The sequence below is a fragment of the Sinohyriopsis cumingii genome, chromosome 8 (genome assembly GCF_028554795.1).
Source record: "Sinohyriopsis cumingii isolate HCF-2022 chromosome 8, ASM2855479v2, whole genome shotgun sequence".
Lineage (NCBI taxonomy): Eukaryota > Metazoa > Mollusca > Bivalvia > Unionida > Unionidae > Sinohyriopsis > Sinohyriopsis cumingii.
The window spans coordinates 101785764-101810725 of record NC_142968.1 but is presented as its reverse complement, the minus strand read 5'-3'; the positions used below and the strand labels follow the sequence as shown (position 1 = coordinate 101810725).

At 33.1% G+C, this 24962-nt stretch overlaps 1 long non-coding RNA gene across 1 annotated transcript in view; it reads right to left on the bottom strand.

The window, feature by feature from the left end:
* Nucleotides 1–17523: 17523 nt before the first annotated feature.
* The window catches only part of LOC149794256 (uncharacterized), a 32581-nt gene continuing 25142 nt past the window's right edge, over nt 17524–24962 (bottom strand). Inside the window, exons 2-3 of the long non-coding RNA XR_016422616.1 lie at nt 22298–22374; nt 17524–17840 (exon numbers count right to left, since the gene is read on the bottom strand). This is a non-coding gene — a long non-coding RNA (uncharacterized LOC149794256). The remainder of the gene's footprint in view (nt 17841–22297; nt 22375–24962) is intronic.

The window sequence follows — 24962 nt, the reverse complement described above, 5'->3', positions numbered from 1 at the left end:
TGTATCGAAGTCCTATATGTGTGTTCCCAAAATTTGAAGAATTGATGGGCAGAATGACCTCTGTCCTTGGGATCCTAGATGCAACACTGATAATGAGTATTTGTTTTGCAGAATCACCCTATGTTAGGACCTATTTTGTTTGAAAACAAATTATAGGTCATAAAAGCCGAGACTTTAAATTAGGTTAAATAAATAAGATAGCAATTTAAAAATAAAATTCTCAAGCTATAATGGCCATGACCATTGCAGTAACACATCAAGGACCATGTTACACTGAAAGGCCTTGCAGTGAGAGGTGACTCTGTGTGTGTTCTCATTAAACTGTAGTATTTTTTTCTGTGACACCAATCACATGAATTGAATCGTGACAGCTATGTCAATTTTTCTGACAGCTGTACCAATTCTGGAAGTGTTCAACTATATTTAATGTCATCTGAGCAATCAATTTGTATGCAAGCACTGTGTAGGCATTATTTATTACATTTACTAGAATGAATTCCCATCAATAAATTGCTTTCAAACAAGGGGCATTAAATACATGGCTAAATTTACATTTCTGGCCACTAATATTACTGTAGTTTATTAAATTCAGTACAGGTCTCTGCAACATTTGTCAGGATGTCATTTGGCAATAATCAAGCTGTAAATATACCCCATTATTGAGTTGGACAAAGGACTTGGGATCAGTGGGGGATGTTATTAAACAGCCACTGATGAATGACTCAGATATTGGAAATGACCAAGAGTGACATTCTGTATAACTTTGTCCCACAACATCTGTACCATTAATTGACCAGTACTTACATTTTTCTCCATAATAATGTATATTGTGTGTCTTTCTTTGAATTTTCCATTCCCTTATAAGACTGAAGTATCTCATAAAGTTTTACATTATGGGACGATAGTAGCATGCTTTTATCATAAAAAAGTTACCACATAAAATACATAGACAAAATAAAAATGACAGCTAGATAGAGACAAGGGGACAAGAAAGTAAAAATTCTAAACCAATATTCTATTCAACTTGTAAATTAATAATTCAAAGTAAGTGTAATCTTAAGCATTACAGATTCACCCATTACAATGTACCTCAGCATCACAATTCTGGATATAACCTGGTATCTTAAGTTGTCTAAAATAATAAAATATATTGGACATATACCAAGAAATTCTTTTTTTTTAAAACATTAGACCTAACCCGGTAGTTGAAAAAAATATTTCTCAATGAGTGAGTCAAAAATGAATTCTGCAAAAGATGTGAACTTTTTCAAAATGGTTAGAAATCCATTTTTACTGTATAGAATACCTTTCTAAATCCATAGTACCACAAGCTGTAAATATTTCAAAATCTTGATTCTTAAGTCATCCAAATTTTAAAATAATATTTAACAGAGAGTCCAAAACAAGATTTTCCATTCTCCAAAACTATGTTCTTGGGATGAGCATGCAAGGTCACAATTTAACTGTCCAATTTAATTTCTCCATGATACAGGAAACGGTGGGGGGGGGGGATATTATTTCCTTGACAAGGTCAGTTTGCCTGTTACAGCCATGTCATTACATTGTGATTAATTGAAACATTATATTGGCCAGACTCACATGCACACATGTCCATTATTTATTAATATTTTGTATGTGATTGGGGTGATGAAAAGCTGATTACATGCTAATATGAAAAGGAGTAAAACAAATTACTGAAATCTTGTATTTATCAGATCTTGAATTTTGCAAGTTAAGAATGAAGAATTTATAATTTCATAGATATTACTTCAGATATCTTTGGTCAATTGTTCATTGGTCAATTCTGGCATTCTTACACAGTTTCCATTGCCAATTCAAGAATCACCATCCATCAAGTACTGATTTTATCCACCTACTTTACTTCTGGTCATAAAAGATTCAAAGCTACAGTAGATTACATCTAATGAACCCTTTATTATCACTTATGGCATACAATTCTTTTTACCATCTTTAATTTGTCCATAAAACCCACAAACTGAGTGTTTTTTTATTACTATGGCATCAGACGACAAATTTCCCTCTGCTTCCAGTAACTTTTTTCCTCAATGGATAATGAGGAACTGCAGCAGTGATCACAAAATAGTCATGATTATTGCTTTTAATGAAGGCTTACTTCTTTTTGTTTTCACAAAAGGGAAGATTTCCATCCTGTGCATCAGCCAATCAACTAATGTACCAATCAAACAGTGATAAAGATGCAATTATTAAGAAATGCCACCATTATCTTGTCATTTAATGTTGACCATCATGTGATGTAACATTTTCTAAGTTTATGTTAGCCAAATTCCAGTGAGAATGTTTATATCACTGAAATTCAAATAACAACATTTACATCAGTGAAATTCAAATGAGAACATTTATAACAGTGAAATTCAAATGAGAACATTTATAACAGTGAAATTCAAATGAGAACATTTATAACAGTGAAATTCAAATGAGAACATTGAGACGACTGCCAATAAAATATTGCTCAGTATTTTCCTAGGGGACACATCTAGAGCATACATACAGTATTTATTCCACACTCAATATTCCTCACTTTCATACTCTATATAGAAAGATGCAGACCAGAGAATGGCTTTCACTTATTTTCTTATTAAATTTTGAACCAAAATTGATAGTAAATATATCAGTAAAATATTAAATAAAGAACAAGCAAAAGCACTGAATTTTCTGTAACATTTTCTTGAATAATGTGCCATTCTTTTTAAAATCCTCTCTTTGTCTCTTTCTTTCATAACTCTGTATCAACAGTGAACATAATTATTCCTTAATTTCTTCCAATACTGTTGATTGCATAATTTATGAAAATAATTGTTTCAAGGTTTATCTTGTATATCTGATATCACTTCATTATCACTTGTCGTTATTGAAATGCCTCTTTGCTAACAAGATTTCTGTCAAAGTTAGTCTAATTCTGTTAAGCATTTTTCTTTTAAATTATGGTTGTGGAAATGTTTGTCTATTTTTAGTAATGACAGCCATATTTGTTGGTAGATCAGTGTCATTTGCATCAATGTGAATGGCCATCACACAAGAATGGTTTTTGTCAAATCTGGTTGAAACATGTTATGTATCCTTTTAGAAGTTATTGAAGTTTACATACATTGAGTAACAGCAGGCAGTTGGATGGCAAATTGGCATCATTAGCACTAATTTACCATTCCTTCATGCCAAGTCACTTTCTGTCAAAATTTATCTAATTCTACTGATCTTTTTTTAAATTAACAAATCATTTAAAGGATTTTCTATTTTTAGTGATAGTGGCCATATTTAATACCAAATCTACATCAATTGTATAAATCTAAAATCATTAAGTCCAGAATCTAAAACGTTTCTGAGAAGTCATTAAATGCTTTTTATATCCTTAGTAGCCTATGCGTTTTCTTTTAAATTTTCTCAAATCTGTTCAGCGATTTTTAAAAGAAGCCATTTAATACTTTTTCTGTATTTATTTATAACATAGGCAGTATCTGATTTCAAATCAGCATATATCTAACAATGCGAAAGCCCCCTCTGCCAAGATGCACTCTGACAAATTAGATCAAATTCTCTTGAGCAGTATATTAGAAGACAACATTCAAGGGTTTTTCTGTTTTATAGTAATAAAATCCATATTTGAGTAGTATCATTTGTACAACTAGCAAGCAATCAGAATACTTTCTGTCTTTTTGGGTCAAATTCTGTTAAGCGTTTTGAGATGTTTAAAGTTTTATATATTTTTAGTAACACCAGCCATTTTGGATGACAGATTGTCATCATTTTAATAATTTTAAAGGCCTTTATGCTATGATACCTTCTGTAATATTTGGTTCAGTTCTGTTGAAGCTGTTTAAAGGTTTTTCTTCTTCAAATAACAGTGGTCATATTAGAATATCAATAGCCTCTGAACAAATCTGAAAGTCCTTGATGTCAGAATGCTCCCTGTACAAATCTATAAGTCCTTTATGCCAGAATGCTCCTTGAATGAATCTATAAGTCCTGGATGCCAGCATGCTCCCTGAACAGATCTATATGTCCTTGTTGCCAGAATGCTCCATGAGCAAATCTATAAGTCCTTTATGCCAGAATGTTCCCTGAATGAATCATAAGTTCATGATGCCAGAATGCTCCCTGAACAGATCTATAAGTCCTTTATGCCAGAATGCTCCCTGAACAAATCTATAAGTTCTTGATGCCAGAATGCTCCCTGAACAGAACTATAAGTCCTTGATGCCAAAATAATCTCTAAACAAATCTATAAGTCCTTTATGCCAGAATGCTCCCTGAACAAATCTATAAGTTCTTGATGCCAGAATGCTCCCTGAATGAATCTATAACTTCTTGATGCCAGAATGCTCCCTGAACAGATCTATAAGTCCTTGATGCCAGAATGATCTCTAAACAAATATATAAGTCCTTTATGCCAGAATGCTCCCTGAATGAATCTGTAAGTTCTTGATGTCAGAATGCTCCCTGAACAAATCTATAAGTCATTGATGCCAGAATGCTCCCTGAACAAACATTTGCAAATTGGTCAAAAATTTCTGAAGTTGTAAATAACAATTTTAAATGGACAACATGATTGGTGATGCACAATTGATGAAGGACCATGTCATAAGCTCACTTGACCCTGTAACAAATTGAGCAAAAATGATTTTTGAGTATCAATAATTTTGCCATGGAAAAATACATTATGTTTAGTAATCTTCAAATATGAAGTTACAGTACCAATGAAAAGGACATTGGGAATACTCTAGAGATATAAAGATGGTATCCAGATGCAACACCTTTCATGCAAATTTTGGCACTTGCATCAATACTCAAGTATGCCTAGCAATGATCCTGATCTTGTATTAATACTTAAGTGTACCTAGCAATGACCCTGATCTTGTATTAATACTCATGTATGCCTAGCAATGACCCTGATCTTGTATTAATACTTAAGTGTACCTAGCAATGACCCTGATCTTGTATCAATACTCAAGTATGCCTAGCAATGATCCTGATCTTGCCTTAATACTTAAGTATGTCTAGTGATGACTCTAATCTGGTATCAGTACTCAAGTATGCCTAGCAATGACCTTGATCTTGCATCAATATTCAAGTATGCCTAGTGATGACCCTGATCTTGCATCAATACTCAAGTATGCCTAGCAATGATCCTGATATTGTATCAACACTCAAGTATGCCTAGTGATGACCCTGATCTTGCATCAATACTCAAGTATGCCTAGCAATGACCCTGATCTTGCATCAATACTCAAGTATGCCTAGCAATGATCCTGATCTTGTATTAATACTTAAGTGTACCTAGCAATGACCCTGATCTTGTATTAATACTCATGTATGCCTAGCAATGACCCTGATCTTGTATTAATACTTAAGTGTACCTAGCAATGACCCTGATCTTGTATTAATACTCAAGTATGCCTAGTGATGACCCTGATCTTGTATTAATACTCAAGTATGCCTAGCAATGACCCTGATCTTGCATCAATACTCAAGTATGCCTAGCAATGATCCTGATCTTGTATTAATACTTAAGTGTACCTAGCAATGACCCTGATCTTGTATTAATACTCATGTATGCCTAGCAATGACCCTGATCTTGTATTACTACTTAAGTGTACCTAGCAATGACCCTGATCTTGTATTAATACTCAAGTATGCCTAGTGATGACCCTGATCTTGTATTAATACTCAAGTATGCCTAGCAATGACCCTGATCTTGCATCAATACTCAAGTATGCCTAGCAATGATCCTGATCTTGTATTAATACTTAAGTGTACCTAGCAATGACCCTGATCTTGTATTAATACTCATGTATGCCTAGCAATGACCCTGATCTTGTATTAATACTTAAGTGTACCTAGCAATGACCCTGATCTTGTATTAATACTCAAGTATGCCTAGTGATGACCCTGATCTTGTATTAATACTCAAGTATGCCTAGCAATGACCCTGATCTTGTAGACAAATTGGGAAACAAAATGTGTCAAGAGGACATACTGATATGGTAAAACTGAAGAAACCTTGCTTCCAGAGGCAACATATGAGTTACAACTGAATATGTCTTGGCAAGATGTAAAATTTTATGGCCAAACTAAATATTTCATGGCAGCCAATATGGTTGACTGGAAAAAAAGGTTTAAGATACAACATCAACAATGTAAATCAAACAAGGGCAGTAAATAAGAAATAGCTTGAAAACTGAACCTGGCTTGCATCAGCTTGTGCTGTCCTACCCCACCCCTTCTAAATTTTCTATACATTTATGAAGTTGTTCAAAAAATCTTTCAATGGAGTAAAAATCTGTGACATGGAAATCTGGATGGGGCAGAATAACTGACTGACTGACTGACAGACAGTCAGACACACATGGGTTGTGCTATATGCCCCCTCGGGTTGTGCTATTTGCCCCCTTTGCAAAATATGGCATGGGCAATAGAATATATTTTCAGGATTATGAAGAATACCAATTAGTGCTGAAAAGAAAAACACACCAACAAAGACAGTAATTAATATTATTAATTGCAGTAATTCCAGATAAATTATTTGCATCAGGATTAGATAAATCAAGAATTTATCTTTAATCAAACATCATGGATGACAGTTAAGAGCAATTATGATGTCAATTACAAATGGCTAAAATAACTTTTCTATCATCTATTTTAGCAATGAAAGGATTAAAGAGTTCTTGCTGAAACAAATAACACAATATTTTATATTCTTGTTACTTCTAAGTACAACCATTAATTAACAAATTTAAAAAAATTATATTTTCAAGAAAAGCACAATTACACATTTGCCATATATATAGGCTGAGTCAATCTGCTGTTATAATGTGTCCACAAGCCTGGGTCTATGCACTTTGTTAAGAGTAATCGGTAGAACTAACAACAAAAACCTTGATCTACTGGTGTATAATGCAAAAACAGATCAGGGTCAATACTGTTTGCAAGTTGGATTCAACTTATAAGTGCATACATACAGAAAATAAATTTGAAATTAGGTATATTTTAAAGTTTTAAAAAGACGTTTTCATTAAAACCACAACACCAAGTTCTTAAAACATGGATGAGAGGCAATTGATCTTGGGAGATCAAATTTAGTTGGCTGAAAGGGTGGTCTTTTAAGGGCTCATGGTAACAATTCAATCACTGTAGTAAATATATGGAAATTCAATAAATCAATAATAATACAAATTCAATAACTTTAAATTTCTGAATGTTCATGGATCAAACCTATGTTTCTCAGTACAGACCCATCCTTGAAGAAAGCTTCTGTGTGGATAAAGCCACAAGTCCTGCTGCACTTTTTTTATCTATTTTTTTCTAAAACACATTTTTGCTTCCATGCTAAAGAATCGGGCACTAATTTAAGTAATGAGGGTTCCAAAGTCAAGTCTGTAATATGCCTGAAATTCTATCAAAAAAACATTCTCTCTTTTTTCAGTTACAAATAGAATAAACTCTCAAAAGACTTTTTTTTACCAAAATTTTAGTTTTCATTATTAACCAATTATGGACAGCCAAACCCATATATTCCCATATCCACTTCATTCTATAAAATTATCTCTTTGAGAGAAAGTTTCTGTTTCATTCCTGTCTCTCCACAAAGGATCAATTTGTCTAATCAAATCAATTGGCTGCCCTTTATACATATATCAGTTTTGCTTAGAAGTCTCTTTTATATAGTTATAGCAAACATCAATAGGTCTCCATTATTTTTTATTTCCCTGCTAAAACACAAATTATCCTTCACTGTCACTTTAACAATCTTAAAATTATATTATTTCTTTTCAAAGGTAAACTTCAGCTTTGTATTGTTCTATTCAAGAAACGCTGATTGTTTCAATGAAGTAGAATTAAATGAACATGAAGCCCTCACCCTGAATCTTATATTCCTTCCCTGGAGGCTAATTAATAAAATGTATTCTAGTGCCCTTTTTCCCTTGCCCCTGCCTGATGCTGAGAAAGCAGTTTTTTTTATACTGATTATAAGATGGAAAAATCTCAATTGGCGTGCCACCCTACAAACTTCCCATTTTCCAAATCAATAAAGTCTTCCTCACAAATTAGTCCCCCACTTCAGCAGTCTCTTTACATCAAACTAGGGAATAATTTCTCACCTACAACAAAGGCCTACTAACTACCTAATTTTGGCCAGAGAAGAAAAATTGGTTTGATAGACTTCTTCTCTTTGATACCAGCCTGACAAATTCATAAAGGCCAATAACAAAATGCTGAACTGTGCATGAGTTCTTTCACAGAACAGCACTGATTCTGACTATTGATTTCTAAATCCACGGCATTCCATCAGTCATGGCGGAAAGTGCCATGTTAAATTCATTTGGTGTCCTGTGGCCAAAATAAGCGTTGATGTGTTACAAAATCAGCAAGAAACAAGATTTGTGCTTATAAAACATGTATGCCCTAACTGCAGACTGAAAAAAAATCACAACTTAAGATAAATTTGAAAAACTGCTATATGGCAAATTTGTAAATAAGAGTACTGTGGTACATAATTTGCCTCTCATTTTTATTAGTCCTCACTGTTGATCAATGAAATCTTTATGCACGAAATCACTTATTTTCTTTCAGTCAGAGTGAAAAGAACCTTTGACCTTTTGACCCCAATTTATTTCTTCTTTATTCCAAGTGCAAGCCATTCACAAAGTTTGCGTCAGACATTGGATGTAAAATTGCTGTTAATGTGGAGAAGCCTTTTTCGTTTTTCAAACAGTGACCTTGTCCTTTGACCTTTTGACAAAAAATTAATACCCTTGTACCTTACCCAAAATACAACATGTCCACAAAGACTTATGGATTGACAGCAGTAAAATAATATGACCCTAATGCTATAGCAGTTGGGGCACATTAATTTGATGCATGTCATAACAGTTCCACCTCTGTAGGCACATGGAATTAGAATATGCTGTTATGTTCCATTTGTATGTGTGTGTGCATGTGTGTGTGTGTGTGAGAGAGAGAGAGAGAGAGAGAGATTTAGAGATTTGGATTTTTAATGTAGCTTTAACAATTTTTCAGTCATATTGCTACGATGTCTGCAGTGTGGCAGTTTATAGTGATGTCTAGCACTGTAGCATCATGCTACAGACATGTAGCATGATGTTCCACCCAGTCACATTATCCTGACACCAAGCTGACCAGTCCTAACACTAACCCCTTAATGCTGAGCATATAGTGCGGCAGCTGTCAGTACCATTATTATAAGTCTTTGGTATGACTCGGCTGGGGTTCAAACACATGACATCCCCCATCTGAGGCCAATGCTCTAACCACTAGGCCATCAAAGCGGTGTTCCATTTGTATATTATAACAGACAACTACTGGAAGAAACCTATTTACATCCAGCTGAGAAGATCTTGGACTTGTTAACACTTTCCATTTAAAATTTGATTCTGATGGATTTTGCCCTCTTTGCTTTATCTTTGGTTTGCATTAAGTCTTTGGGATACCTAAAGTTACTCTGCACTATATAGCCATGATTGTGCTGATGTGCCATTAAACCATCTATATATACACACACACATACAGGCATACAAGTTTCACAAGCACACATTTGCAAATTTAGCATGAAAACCTAATGGACAACTAGAAATGTGGTTCATCGAACAATGATGACCCACTGCAGTGCCTGAAACTGACCATAAACGCAAAACATAACCATGGTGTGACAGATGGTTTGCTTTGGTTTGAGTGTGATGTGATTTTAGATTTTTAATGTAGCTTTAACAATTTTTCAGTCATATTGCTATGATGTCTGCAGTTTATAGCAATGTCTAGCACTAGGGCATCACGAGACACACATGTAACATCATGTCCTACCCGGTCACATTATCCTAACACCAGACTGACCAGACCTAACACTAACTGCTTAATGCAGGGTGCCAAACAAGGCAGCTCCCAGTACCATTTTTATGAGTCTTTGGTATGACTTGGCTGTGGTTCAAACCCATGACCTTTCACATCTGAGGCATGGTGCATGCTTAGGTTTGATGCATTATTGGACAGCAAGATAAGTAGGTTATTTAGTCTTGCTGCAGTTGAAGAAAGTGCTGTTCCCATGGACATACCAAAACAGTCAACCCTGGTTGACCTAATAGCAGGATTCAATCCCACACCCTTACAGACAGGAGTCCAGCACACTACCCACTGAGCAACAAATTTAAATACAGACAAAAGCATCACTATATGCTCCCAAAATATTGTTAAAATTAAATATTGATACAGTCATAATATATGCATACTGCCAAGGTATAAATCTTAAGCCATACATATTATGAATTATAAAAGTCTACAATACCACAAAGGTGCTAAAAGTATGATGATACAACAAATTTTGGACCAGATGTTTGGCCATGCAGGTTACCATGAAATGGACCTGCTAGGTCTGGATGAATTAAACAACCCAGATAATTTTTTAACATAAAATGTTAACTTCCTCTATGAAATAAACTCTTCAGGTTATCTGTTTAAAATATGCACAATAGTCAAGGTATTATATAATAACCCAATGGGCTACTTGAATTAAACACATGGAAGCCCAGAGGCTACCTGACATCAGTATGTAATAGCCCACAGCAGCATCCTGATAGCCCCTGGCCTACCTGACATCATGATGTGCTTGTCCAAACTAACATCCTAATAGTCCCTGTGCTATCTGAATTGTGGTAGCCTAAAGCAGTATTCTGATAGCTCCCTGGGCTATTTGAATTCAACATGTGGTAGCCATACCAGCATCTTGATAGCTACCTGGGCTACTTTAATTCAACATGTGGTAACCCAAAGCAGCATCCTGATAGCTCCCTGGGCTACTTGAATTCAACATGCACTTGTCCAAAACAGCAACCTGATAGCTTTTTGGGCTAATTTAATTCAACAGGTAGTAGCCCAAAGCAGCATCCTGAAAGCTCTCTGGGTTACTTGAATTCAAAATGTGCTAGCCAAAGCAGCATCCGGAAAGCTCCCTGGGCCCCACATATATCAGATACGTCAGATGCTGATGATTAACAGCATAGTAACCTTATATACCATCTGTCTGCAATAAAATTTATGAATTTTGATGACAATTCAACTTGACAATAAATTTATTTTATTATATTCTCATCTGTAATTTTCATCAATTTTCAAACTGAAAAGGGGGTCCAACATAAATTAGTTTTGACATGCAAGCTATTAGTCAATATAACTTGCTGATAGCAACCTTTCAAAGCATAACAAGCTGAGGAAAACTATAAATATGTAGTCAAATATCTCTTATTCACCCAGAACCAGCAAATGTTCATTTAATTTTATGCTTTAACAAGTCCACTAGCAAAAGTGTATACCATATGTACTTCTTATAAGTCAAGTCAAACTACAAACAACAAAGATCCTGATCTGCAGTAGTATAATGCAACTATATATTAGGGTCTATGTTGTCTGTTCTACTGATTACTCCTAACAAACTGCACAGACCGAGATCTGCTGATGCATTATGCACCAGCAAATATGGGTCTGTGCAGTTTCCAAAGGACTTGTCTTATAAGCAAGTGTATAATGTAACAGAATGAAAAAGCAGATTTCTTACCATAATGTCAGCTGTTTACTATTGTTGTTCTGCTGTATTTTGTGCACAGTCAAAGAAAATACCATTAATAAGATGGGTAAGAAAGCTGATAATCATAATTTTAAATTGATGTTGCATTGTTTATAAATAATTACATTTTAAAAATATGACCTTCACAAATGCTGGCACATGTATTACCTGCCCCTGATTTGTATGCAGAAGTGGCCCATTACTAGGATCTGTTCTTTTGTACAATATGTGATCATATATATTGCATAAACTCTCTCGGACTTGAAATTATTGCAATAATGCACTTCTACATCAATAGCTGGCCAGCTCAGTCTAGAATGATGTCAAGCATAACAGCAAACCGAGCGTTAACCAATGGAGGTAGTACAGTAGGTATTTTTGATCAACTTAACTCTTCACTAATTCTGATGGTAAATTTATGGAACTGCATTACTGTAAATTTTACCAGATAAACAGATTTTTTTTATCTACACATAATGTTCCACAGAAAGCAAAGAAAGCTAATATTTTGAAGATTTTCTTTCATAAATGACCTTTTAACTGAAAAAAACATCTGTCAGAAAACCAAAGTTTGGAAAAGATACATATTTAGGGGCCATAACTCTTCCAGATGAGGCTGTGGAATGCTGAAAATTCAAGTCATTCAAAGTCTAGTTGATATAAAGGTGGAAAGCAAAGCTAAGGAGACAAGTAATCAGGGGCCATACTCTTCTAAATGATAATTTGGAATACTTGAAATTAAACTCATTAAAAATCTCAATATTAAGTAGCATGATGAATTGCAAAATAGTTTATTAAAGTTATGCTGTGGAAACCAAACTCAGAAGCATGTGCAACTGAGGCAATAACTCTTGTAAATGATGTCACTGGACATTGGAAATCAAACTCAATCAAGGTGACATCAGTCGGATGATGCATGCAGAGTCTGGCTAAATGTTGGTGAAGTTATCTTGTGGAAACCCAGGTCAGGTGGACAATCAAAGGGCCATAACTTCTTGAGCTATGCCAGTTGCAAGCAACATCCAAGGAGACATCTGAAGATAACTGTCAAGGGTTCTAACCACAAGGGAACTGATGTGACAAAGCCCATAAAAAGGTATATGTAAGTCTATGGGTCAGGGGCATATGTAAGTCTATGCGTCAGGTACACACAAAACTGCATCAGAATCATGATCAGCTTTAAAGCTATAGAGCAGAGGAGAAAGCATGATGGAAACTGAAACATATCAAACCATGACCTTGAACTTGAAAATAGCACAACAAATGTGGAACCCAATACACCTTTTACTTTAGTGATGATGTACAAGTATACCAAGATTCATCCCTAATGACTTTATCATAACAAAGGAGAAAATTTTTAATAAAAACACAAAATATTAAGCAAGTTCTATCGTTAATATGAAATGGCTATGTTAAAGTCCTGAAAGGGAAAGTGTGATGGAGCTTGCAAAAATACTGAGCTGTAACCATTACCTTGAAGATAACAGCTGTAACCATTACCTTGAAGATAACAGCCTATGTAATACCTTTTATTTATTAATCTCATAAAGGTACAGAACAGAAATGGACAGAAATATGACATAATGAACAAAAAGAGGGAGCCTTTAACAGGAACATCTACATACAATAGCCAATTCACCTACAATACGGCATCAAATTATTCATAAGGGTTGCAGAGCTCTGCTGGTTACAAAAAAACGTGAACAGAGAGAAAGATGGATGGACTGATAGATGGATAGATGAAAAATGCTGACTATTATAGGACTTCCCTCTTCATGAAGCAGGGCCCTAAAACATATAAGGCTAATTAACCTAAGTGCATCAGAATTCCCCAGCAGGTTACCAGAAATCCTTAGCTTTAAATCAGATTATAAAATCAATAGAGAAAAAAGTGAATCATCTTCAAACGTTCCAAGTTAACAGTGTTAATTCAAGCCAATATTTATCAAATTGACAGCAAGCCTGTAACAATTTTAGCGTTACTGTATAACAATATTTGCATTTCTTTTGAGACTTATCAATAGAACCCTTGTGAATTAAGATAAAAAATGCTTCCATACTGCAAAACACATATCTTCATTCAAGACCTAATAATTTACTGTACTGTACCCATGTGTATCATGCATTCAACTGCAGACACATATAAAATACTACCAGGTCAGGGTCTGTGCCACCTGTGGAAGACCTAATGATATGCTGTAATGTGACCACATGTATTATCCAGCTATAAAAAGACTCGTATAAAATACTACCAGGACAGGGTCTATGCCATCAGTATTGATACTAGTGAATTGTGTGCTTTAAGACTTGATAGTGTACTGTACTGTGTCCACATTTACAATGCATCCAACTACAAACAGGCTCACTGCCAAGTCAGGGTCAACCCCCACATCATGTGATAGCAGACTCATATAAAACACTTCCAAGTTAGGGTTTACTCTGCACATCATGTAACAGTAGACTCATATAAAACACAGCCAAGTCAGGGAGGATCCTATCTTCCACTACATTATGTGACAGCCAACTCATAAAACACAGCCAAGCCAGGGTAGACACAATCTTCCACTGCATTATGTGACAGCAGACTTGTACAAAACAATGCCAGGTCAGGGTTGACCCTCACATTATGTCATAGCAGATACATATAAAACACTGCCAAGTCAGGGTTGACCCCCACATTATGTGACAGCAGATCTGGGTACATGCTATTTACAGTTGGAGGGAGCCATATTAACTAATTCAAAAGAGTGCTGAATGCATATTCCAAGATCACAGGTTTGATACCTGCCAAAGCCAGCCTCACTCTGCTTCCAAGATTTGTCTTTGGGAAAAAAAAAAAGATAAGCGACCATCTTCCTAAATATAATCTAGCCAACAATGTGTTAACAGTGCCATTTTAAAAAAAAAACAACCAGACATTTACATTTGGGAGCACATAATGCACAAGTAAACAAGATTTATTCAATAAATATTTTGATGTTTGCCTGTCAATAACAATAGTTATAAATGGAAGTGAAACAAATATTGCAGGATGTATTGAGCAATTTTTTTTCAATTATTATTGGAAAGAAAATGTATTTTTAGTTATCAAGGATACTCAACAGCCATATCAATCAAGGTTTTACTTTTCAGCATCAAATACATTAAATTTACATCTATCATGCTTTCATGAAATTGTTATTTCCCTTAACTGGTTATATGAAACACTGGAAAATAATACAAAAAAGGAAAAATATTTTTAAAAAGTGTGCTTCTGTAAAACTGCAGAACAAAACTACAATGATGATATGATCATCTAGGCATATTCGCTGGTTCAAGGGGCTGAGAAATTTATTTTTAAATTTAGAATCATGTCTCCCATGAAGGAGCTGATTTTCTACTGGCTTCAACATATTCTGCAATTAATTGTCAATAATAATAATGATAATAATAATGATGATGATAATAATAATAATAATAATAATAATAATAATAATAATGATGATAATAATAATAATAATAATAATAATGATGATAATAATAATAATAATGATAATAATAATGATAATAATAATAATAATGATAATAATAATAATAATGATAATAATAATGATAATAATAATAATAATAATAATAATAATGATAATAATAATAATAATAATAATAATAATAATAATAATAATAATAACAGCAACAACTAGAGCAACCACAGACAGGGATATCATAAAGGGGCCAGCTCACTACCATTTCCTCCCAGTTTGTTTAGTACCTCTATGTTAAAACTATTTACACTATGACAAAGTACCCAGTAGCATATTTTGGACATAACTTCCTAGCTATGGGAGCATAATGGGGATTAAAAATGTATTTTCTCATTCTTTTTGTAGGCATCAAGGTCTGCACTCTTATTTTATGAATATTATTCGTATTTCAGTACAGACACACAGAAACAATTGCACAAGTCATATCATCATGTATGATTTAACTCCACAGGAGCAGATAAATCATAGATAAAGATACAATGTTGAATGCCACCAATGGAACGGTCTTGCAAATAGTGATGCATATAGCATATTGTTGGCTATATTTTGGGTGAGAAAAATGAAAGTTTTAGCACACCAACTTTTGAGTTTCTACCTTCATGACCCCACTTTGAAGTTGACATCAGAGATTCATAGATCACACTTTGGTGATAATAAGAATTGTATCAATATTATGCAAATATCTTGACAATTCTAATTGATAATAAGAATTGTATCAATTGTATGCAAATATCTTGACAATTCTAATTGATAATAAGAATTGTATCAATATTATGCAAATATCTTGACAATTCTAATTGATAATAAGAATTGTATCAATATTATGCAAATATCTTGACAATTCTAATTGATAATAAGAATTGTATCAATATTATGCAAATATCTTGACAATTCTAATTGATAATAAGAATTGTATCAATATTATGCAAATATCTTGACAATTCTAATTGATAATAAGAATTGTATCAATATTATGCAAATATCTTGACAATTCTAATTGATAATAAGAATTGTATCGATATTATGCAAATATCTTGACAATTCTAGGTTCAGTTATGAAAGAGGAAAAAGTTTAAAATAAGTGGCAGAATTTTATGTACATAATGGCTGAATGTATCCTTTGAGGAACATATTCCGTTGGGTTTATGCCACATGTATGTTCACTGTTCAGCAATCTTGCAGGATGAACATGCATTTAGTTTCCTGTTACTTTCTTTCTTTTGACAAAAGGTTTTCTTTGTACCAAAAACTTGACTTCCTCAAAGCAGTTTATCAACAATTCTTTTGATAACTAGAATATTAGTTGTCAAAAGAGTGGAACATTCATTCTATTGGCATGCAGAATACCCTAGCCAAAATCTGAGTTACTCTACCTTTATCAACTAAAGGGAAATACCTTGTCTTTCACGGATGTTTTCAACAGGAAAAACATTTTCACATTCATGGGGATTGAAGCATTCTAATAAGCTGAGAAATTTGTATGCAGTTGACAATACACATTTTTGGCTACATGTGATATGTTTAAACTAGAAAGATAACTTAGTCTGAACATTGCCATTGTTTTAACATGAAAGATAATGTTCACAACATCACTGTTTTAAACAGAATGATAAATCTGTCTGAACATTACCACCATTTTAACTAGAAAGATAACTCTGTCTGAATAATGGCACTGTTTTAACCACAAAGATGACTGTATCTGAAAATTGACACTGTTTTAACTAGAAAGATAACTCTGTCTGAACATTGCCATTATTTTAACTAGAAAGATAACTGTGTCTGAACATTGCCAATATTTTAACTAGAAAGATAACTGTGTCTGAACATTGCCATTATTTTAACTAGAAAGATAACTCTGTCTGAACATTGTCATTATTTTAACTAGAAAGATAACTCTGTCTGAAAATTGCCATTATTTTAACTAGAAAGATAACTCTGTCTGAACATTGCCATTATTTTAACTAGAAAGATAACTCTGTCTGAACATCATCACCGATTCTCCAGATTTAATGGGTTATGCAGACACAGAGAATTGTTTTTTCAAGTTTTCAATGACTTCCAAAAGTTCAAGGAGTAATTTTTGCTTATGGAAACAACTTTTCCTCAAAACATCTATCCTTCAAGAAAACACAAACCATGGTGAACATAAAGGTGTGAGTTACAGAGGGACCTCTGAAAAATTAAGAGATGGACATTGATATTTAGTGATGGTGGGTTATGTGGCTGAATACTCACTTAATAACCATGTAGAGAATAACTGTTATTAAATACCTTTTTTTTAAATGAAGTTCTTCACTTTTCTGTACAAATAACTTTTATTTTAAATACATTCAATTTTTGAAAAATGGTTTAAAACATTCCTCGAAGTGGTTTCAACACACAGCAGTGAATCATTGTGTATAAAATGACTGCCATTTGCACGCAGATGCATGTTTATTCATTCTACGTTATTATGAGTAAAATCCTAAACAGTCCTAAAAGTTCTATCATAAGTCTGAAAGTATAGCGTATTCCAAATGAATTCCAGTGGTATTCTGAATGAATTTCAATACTGAATGCTAATAGCCTGGAATAGTGTTTACGTGCTTACAGTATTGATGTATCACAATGATATAATCCTAAACTGTCCTTGAATGAATTCACAATTCCAATATACCACCATGTCGGCCAATTCTTCACGTCAGGTAATTCTGTGCAATGATACATCATTTCTGTAAACATTGGATCACATGTTATTTTTTGCCAAAAATCCATTTTGTATCAAGAAAGAATGATCATACTTTACGAAAAGTAACATTCATAAAGTGTACAAAAATATTCCACATTTCAACTCAAAATGCATATAAAAATGTGATTTCTAAATGTCAGCATGAAGACCCACTCCATCACCTTCTTGAACCTGTAACCCAGAAAATCCTATTTCCTATGTATCTGTTGGAATCATACAAATAAATACATTATATAAAAGATGGAAATGTATACCTTAAAAAAATTCTGCATCTTAATCCAAGTTTTCAGTTTTGCAAGAAGTTGTCCCACTTGTACAAAATTGTCTGCTACCCAACAATTTTTTGTCAGCTTGTTGCTAGAATGGGATTCTCATGAAATTTCATGGCTTATAGTCTGTTTCTAAATTCTTTAGTAATTTTTCCAAAAACAAGACACTGTAAACACATTACACCCTATTCATTGTTGTTTCTCTTCCACATAATAGCTTCTTTTTTTTAAAAATGTTGAACTTTACTAATTCTGAAGTAAACAACATTTATATAAAATGCTAAGACATAATAATAAAACCAGGATGAGGGTCATTTTCTCATCAAATTCATAAACAACTTGCTTTATAGAATATTCTTAATTTCTAAACAAAGCTAGATCTTGAACTCAACATCTGTAAACATGTTTATCTCTAAGCATTAATGATCTTACAATATATTCTAAAATCATAAGCAAGTATTAGTTAGGTAATTGGTTGTTTAAAAAAAAACATTTGGGTATTCAGGTATTCCTCTATCCTTAATTACTGACCAAGATAAACCACACAATACAAAATTAAGTAACATAACATAAAATCATAGATAAAAGCAAACACAAAACTCAGATTAAACATACAATGTAATACAACTATGACCACTAGCTGTTATGTTGATAGGATTTCCATGCCATTAAAGAATTTTCTACCCTCATTACTTGATTTGATACAAAAGACTAATTAACAGGATGGGTCAACTGTTAATTGATTGTAACAATGCAGCCAATATTTCCGCAAGTCAGAGATTAAAACACTTAATTAACTTCTCACAAAAGCATTTGCAGGCATCACTGTGAGTTGATTAATACTTTTCACGTTTGAATACAACAGGGCATATCACATTTATGGTGATTACACCAAAATCAAATTAAGATAAAACTAAAACATAAATTTCACTTGACAAAACTTACTTAACTGATATTTGTTTCTTAAAGTACTTCTGCCAGTAAGCATTATTAATATTTTAACTGTTCAACATTTTGTCATATATTTTTATTCACAGTGTACTGAGGAATTTTTGCATACACAAAATGTATGACTTTTTAAAAGCTGTGAATTTCATGGTACTGATTCAAATTTTCCAGCAATACATACCATTTTTTTAAAAATGAGCAATACAAAGCAAAACAGACAATACCATAAACTCACCTGGCAAGTTATGGTGAGGCAAGCTGACAGAGTATAGTCCCATTTTATCAGTCTCGCATATTTTACATATGCCATAGTGGTAACTAATGCTGAGGCATATGTCAATATATGATAATAATAATAACAATAATAATAATAATAATAATATTGAGGACTTTGTATAGCGCCTAATCTTTAGAAGCTCTAAGCGCTTTACAACATTAGACAACACCTATAACATAAAAAAACATATATAATGATATGATTACAAAAAACAAACATCAGGAAATAAGAAATCATAAAAAAGATGCTGAAAATATTTAAGGTAGGAAACATTATTGTTTCTTTAAGTTTGTTCTTGCAGTTGAAATAAGTGAGTTTTAAGAGCACTCTTGAATGGGATCACAGTGTCTTTGTGTCTAAGTTCATTGGGCAATTTATTCCACATTGCTGGGCTCTGGTATGCAAAAGAATGCTGTCCATATGACTTTGTTTTCATAGTGGGAATAATGAGTATACGATTGTCAGAAGAGGAGTGTACGTATCTTGCTGGTGCATACACATGGCTGAGGATGGATAGGTATGTTGGACTGGAGTCCGTCAGTGAAACATAGCACAGAGAACAAATTTTGTATTTGATTCTGGATTGAATGAATAGCCAGTGTAGGGTAAAGAGCAGCAGGGAGGTGTGCTCTGATCATGGTACTCTAAGTATGATCCAAGCAGCTGTGTTTTGAACTTTTTGAAGTTTCTGGAGTAGATATTGAGATGAACTAGAGAGAACTGAGTTACAATAGTCCAGTCTTGAAAGTAATAATGAACGGACAAGTGTTTTCATCAACTGAAAGATATTTGTGAATGGAGCCTTGCATATGTTCGTGACATGTTGGTGCAATGTGAGAGTACTGTTCAGAGTAACATCTAGGTTTCATACTGACTGTGTCAATTTAATGTTGGTGTTGCTGATATTTATTGTTTGAGGTAAAGGATGTGAATGAGAAAGTCTTTGTGTTGTGTATATACTGGCAATAACGATATGATTTTGCAATTTTTGTATTCTACCATGCAATGTATGCTATAGTTTGTCTGCAAAGCAATGCAAATGGTGTCCACATGATTATAGCTCAGTGAATTTTCAGGTTACCGTTGTTAAATGTAACTCAAAGTAACTAATTCATTTTGGCCATTAAGTATTTCACCACCAACTGAATTGACATAAAGTGTAGCACATCTTATTAAATACATGCTAAAAAAAAGGGTATTCTGTTTACATCAATTTTTTATGCTGCTTGGCCTGTGGAAGAGTTCATTTGTTTATTGAGGAGAATCAGCATTTCTATTCGGCCATAATGTTGTTGGCTCCTTTTGATTTCTTTGCAGAATTGATAATGGACTCTTACAGAAAAGAGGATAAACATGGTGGATTATATGCATACAGACCAGTCTTTTACTGCATGTATCACATTAATGATGTTGCACTGTATTTTAATATGAACAATGTTTAAATCAATCATGCATGAAACAATTCAGCATATGTAGCAACATTTTCAGACACCGATGTGAAAATTCATTGAGAAACAAATGCAGATATCATTGTGCAGAACAAACTTTTATATTTGACTGATGAGCATATGAAATACATCAACGTAGTCTTTACAAATACATCACACTCAACGTAGTCTTTACAAATACATCACACTCAACGTAGTCTTTACAAATACATCACACTCAACGTAGTCTTTACAAATACATCACACTCAACGTAGTCTTTACAAATACATCACACTCAACGTAGTCTTTACAAATACATCACACTCAACGTAGTCTTTACAAATACATCACACTCAACGTAGTCTTTACGAATACATCACACTCAACGTAGTCTTTACGAATACATCACACTCAACGTAGTCTTTACGAATACATCACACTCAACGTAGTCTTTACGAATACATCACACTCAACGTAGTCTTTACGAATACATCACACTCAACGTAGTCTTTACGAATACATCACACTCAACGTAGTCTTTACAAATACATCACACTCAACATAGTCTTTACAAATACATCACACTCAACGTAGTCTTTACAAATACATCACACTCAACGTAGTCTTTACGAATACATCACTCAACGTAGTCTTTACAAATACATCACACTCAACGTAGTCTTTACAAATACATCACACTCAACGTAGTCTTTATAAATACATCACACTCAACGTAGTCTTTACAAATACATCACACTCAACGTTGTCTTTACAAATACATCACACTCAATGTAGTCTTTACAAATACATCACACTCAACGTAGTCTTTACAAATACATCACACTCAACGTAGTCTTTACGAATACATCACACTCAACGTAGTCTTTACGAATACATCACACTCAACGTAGTCTTTACGAATACATCACACTCAACGTAGTCTTTACGAATACATCACACTCAACGTAGTCTTTACAAATACATCACACTCAACGTAGTCTTTACAATTACATCACACTCAACGTAGTCTTTACGAATACATCACTCAACGTAGTCTTTACAAATACATCACACTCAACGTAGTCTTTACAAATACATCACACTCAACGTAGTCTTTACGAATACATCACACTCAACGTAGTCTTTACGAATACATCACACTCAACGTAGTCTTTATGAATATATCACACTCAACGTAGTCTTTACGAATACATCACACTCAACGTAGTCTTTACGAATACATCACACTCAACGTAGTCTTTACGAATACATCACACTCAACGTAGTCTTTACCATCATCGGTAGCCTAAGCAGTTAGAGCAATTGCATCAGGTTGCAAGCTTGAATCCCAGCCAAGTCATAACAAAAACTTACAAAAATGATACTAAGCTGCCTCATTTGGTGCTCTGCATAAAATAGTACTGACATAAAATCATAAAACATTACTACTAAAGTTCGGAAAAATTAAAAGCATCAGATGGGAATGCTTTGTAGCAGATTAGTAAATATTAAACTTACCTATGCTTGAAAGTTTAAAGATTCCTGGCCATCAAATATTGTTGTCACAAAAGATAAAAACTCATTTTATGTGTTTCCTGCAAGAAAAACAAACAACGGTCAAAATATAAGATTGATGAAATTCTGCATTTCAACGCCTACAAAATTTTTAACATTTTTTTCCGAAGCTTATAGGCTGATAATTGTGTAGTTCAAAGATGTACTTTAAACTGAAGTTTATGAAATTCAGCCAATTCTGTGAGAAAAGAAATACTCAACTTTATAATGTTCACCATCTGAACAAAAAGCTGTTTATGTTACTAAACTCATCACTGTTAATGCTTTTTGTCAAGCTCCAAATGTATTCAGCTTTTATCTAATTCCACTTTAATCTTGGAATAATGACAAAATATTAGGAAAGTAAACTAATTGTGTTTCCATTCTTACACCCAAGGACTTGTCAGTGTCAGACTGAGCGATTAGCAGTGACCTGCAGAGTTACGTTTAGAGTCAATCTTTGTTCTGATCATTTTAACAAGCTATGATGCAACATATATTATGGTGTCACTGACATCATGGTGAGTACAGTGTGTAGGAAAAAATGTGATAAATGCAAGCACAGCTATAATCTATTCAGTGTAAGAGACTGAATAATCTTTTTTAAGATAATTCTTCTTCTTATCAAATTAAATGGTCCATATATATATATATATATATATATATATATATATATATATATATATATATATATATATATATATATATATATATATATATATATACATACATATATATATATATATATATATATATATATATATATATATATATATATATATATATATATATATATATATATATATATATATATATATATATATATATATATATATATATATATATATATATATTACTCACAAACAAGTTGAATATAACTGCAAACTTTATAAACACCAGATCTGCTGTTGCATAATGTACAGGTAGATCTGGGTCCATGCAATTTGTTAGGAGTAATCAGTACAAGAAGCAACACAGACCCTGAACTGCTGGCACTTTATGGGAACAGAATATCATTGTCTGTGTTGTTTGCAGTTGGAGCTGACACATAAATGAATAAATATGGTGGATCTAAATCAAAATTTTATTTTATTTTAAATATAAGAAGAAAAAAACAATTGTATGTAACAGTTTATAAACACGCATACAACATCTGAATAATACTCTTATCATTAACAATAAAACAAATCAGTTGAAAATAATTTTTTCTTTCAATATTCTGAGAATTTAAATAATTTACTTTTCAAGTACAACATATATAGTTTGTTTAGAATAGATCATATGAGAATTATAAATAGCTTTCTAAACCATTTTCATGGTACATGTACATCTGCTTAATTTTAATATTTCTGGAAATATATTTCTTAATCACTAGTTATTTTTGTCTGGGTTGTAGCTCCAAAAATATTTTTTTGTTTAGATCCAAAAATTTGTGTTAAAAACATCATCATTTAAATATTCACATCACCCAGTGAATAGATTTTCCACATTATAGAAATGTTTTTTTTTAAAGCTGCAGAAATAAAAATAGGTAATGCAAAACTTAGATTGTTGTTAAAAGTAAAACCTGCATTGTTAAAGTGACATTAAATTCGCATTTTTTCATCATCTTCTCTAAAAAATGTCTTTACTTTAGTATTTGAAAAATTCAAAGAGAGAGGGATAAAATAACAACAAAAAACTTACAAATGATAGATACCTTAGTTGATGTGCTACCAATTAACAATTTGCAATTTCCTTCAAATCTGAATTGAATTAATTAACTATAGACAAGAGTAAGGATTTATTTTCCAAAACCAGCATTGTCATTCCACATCATCTCCTAATCCAAAACCTCAGAAGCAAACATAGCAATGAAACAATGTTGTCCTGTCTGTCATTTGCTTGCAGCCTCTAATTTTTTAAATATCATTAAATGTGACAAGCTATGTGAGTTTTGTTGTTTCTTTTTTGTATAGTGAAATTTTTTTCTTTTGAAAATATAGAATGTTTGTGTCCTTAAGAACAAAACTTAGAATTATTTTCTTTTTCTACAATTATTGATAAAGCTTAAGAATTTTTTTATTTTTAAAAACAGCAGTATATCACCTGTTGTCAAACACTGGGAATATTTCTCTGTCAATTTCATAACATAAAATTTCAGCACATGAAACAAAGATCAAATATTTGAACAAAACTATTGATTTTCTTTGCTTGGAACCACTAGTAATTAACTGATTCAAACCAATATCACTTCAGATAGTCTGGAAACCTATAATGCCACCAATAAAACACTTGTATGCCAAGTCTGTGAATCAAATTTGACCCGCATGAACCTGTCCAATCACAATTCTAGTTTTATCAACACTTGATAAAGATGCTTTGCAGAAAGAAAGTAACTGAAAATATAAAAAAATCAATGTATTTCTCTGTCCACCATTGCCGATTACATTTTTTCAAATCAAATCTGAAGGTCAACATACAAAGCCAAGGTCATGTTCCCATCACTTCCTTTAGTATTGGCATTCTCTTTCTTTATACCTTGCGACTGTCTCTATATTTGTATGCCTAACCACAACCACCTACCATATATACTTGCTTATAAGACTAATCCAGTAGCAAACTGCACAGACCCAGATCTGCCATTGCA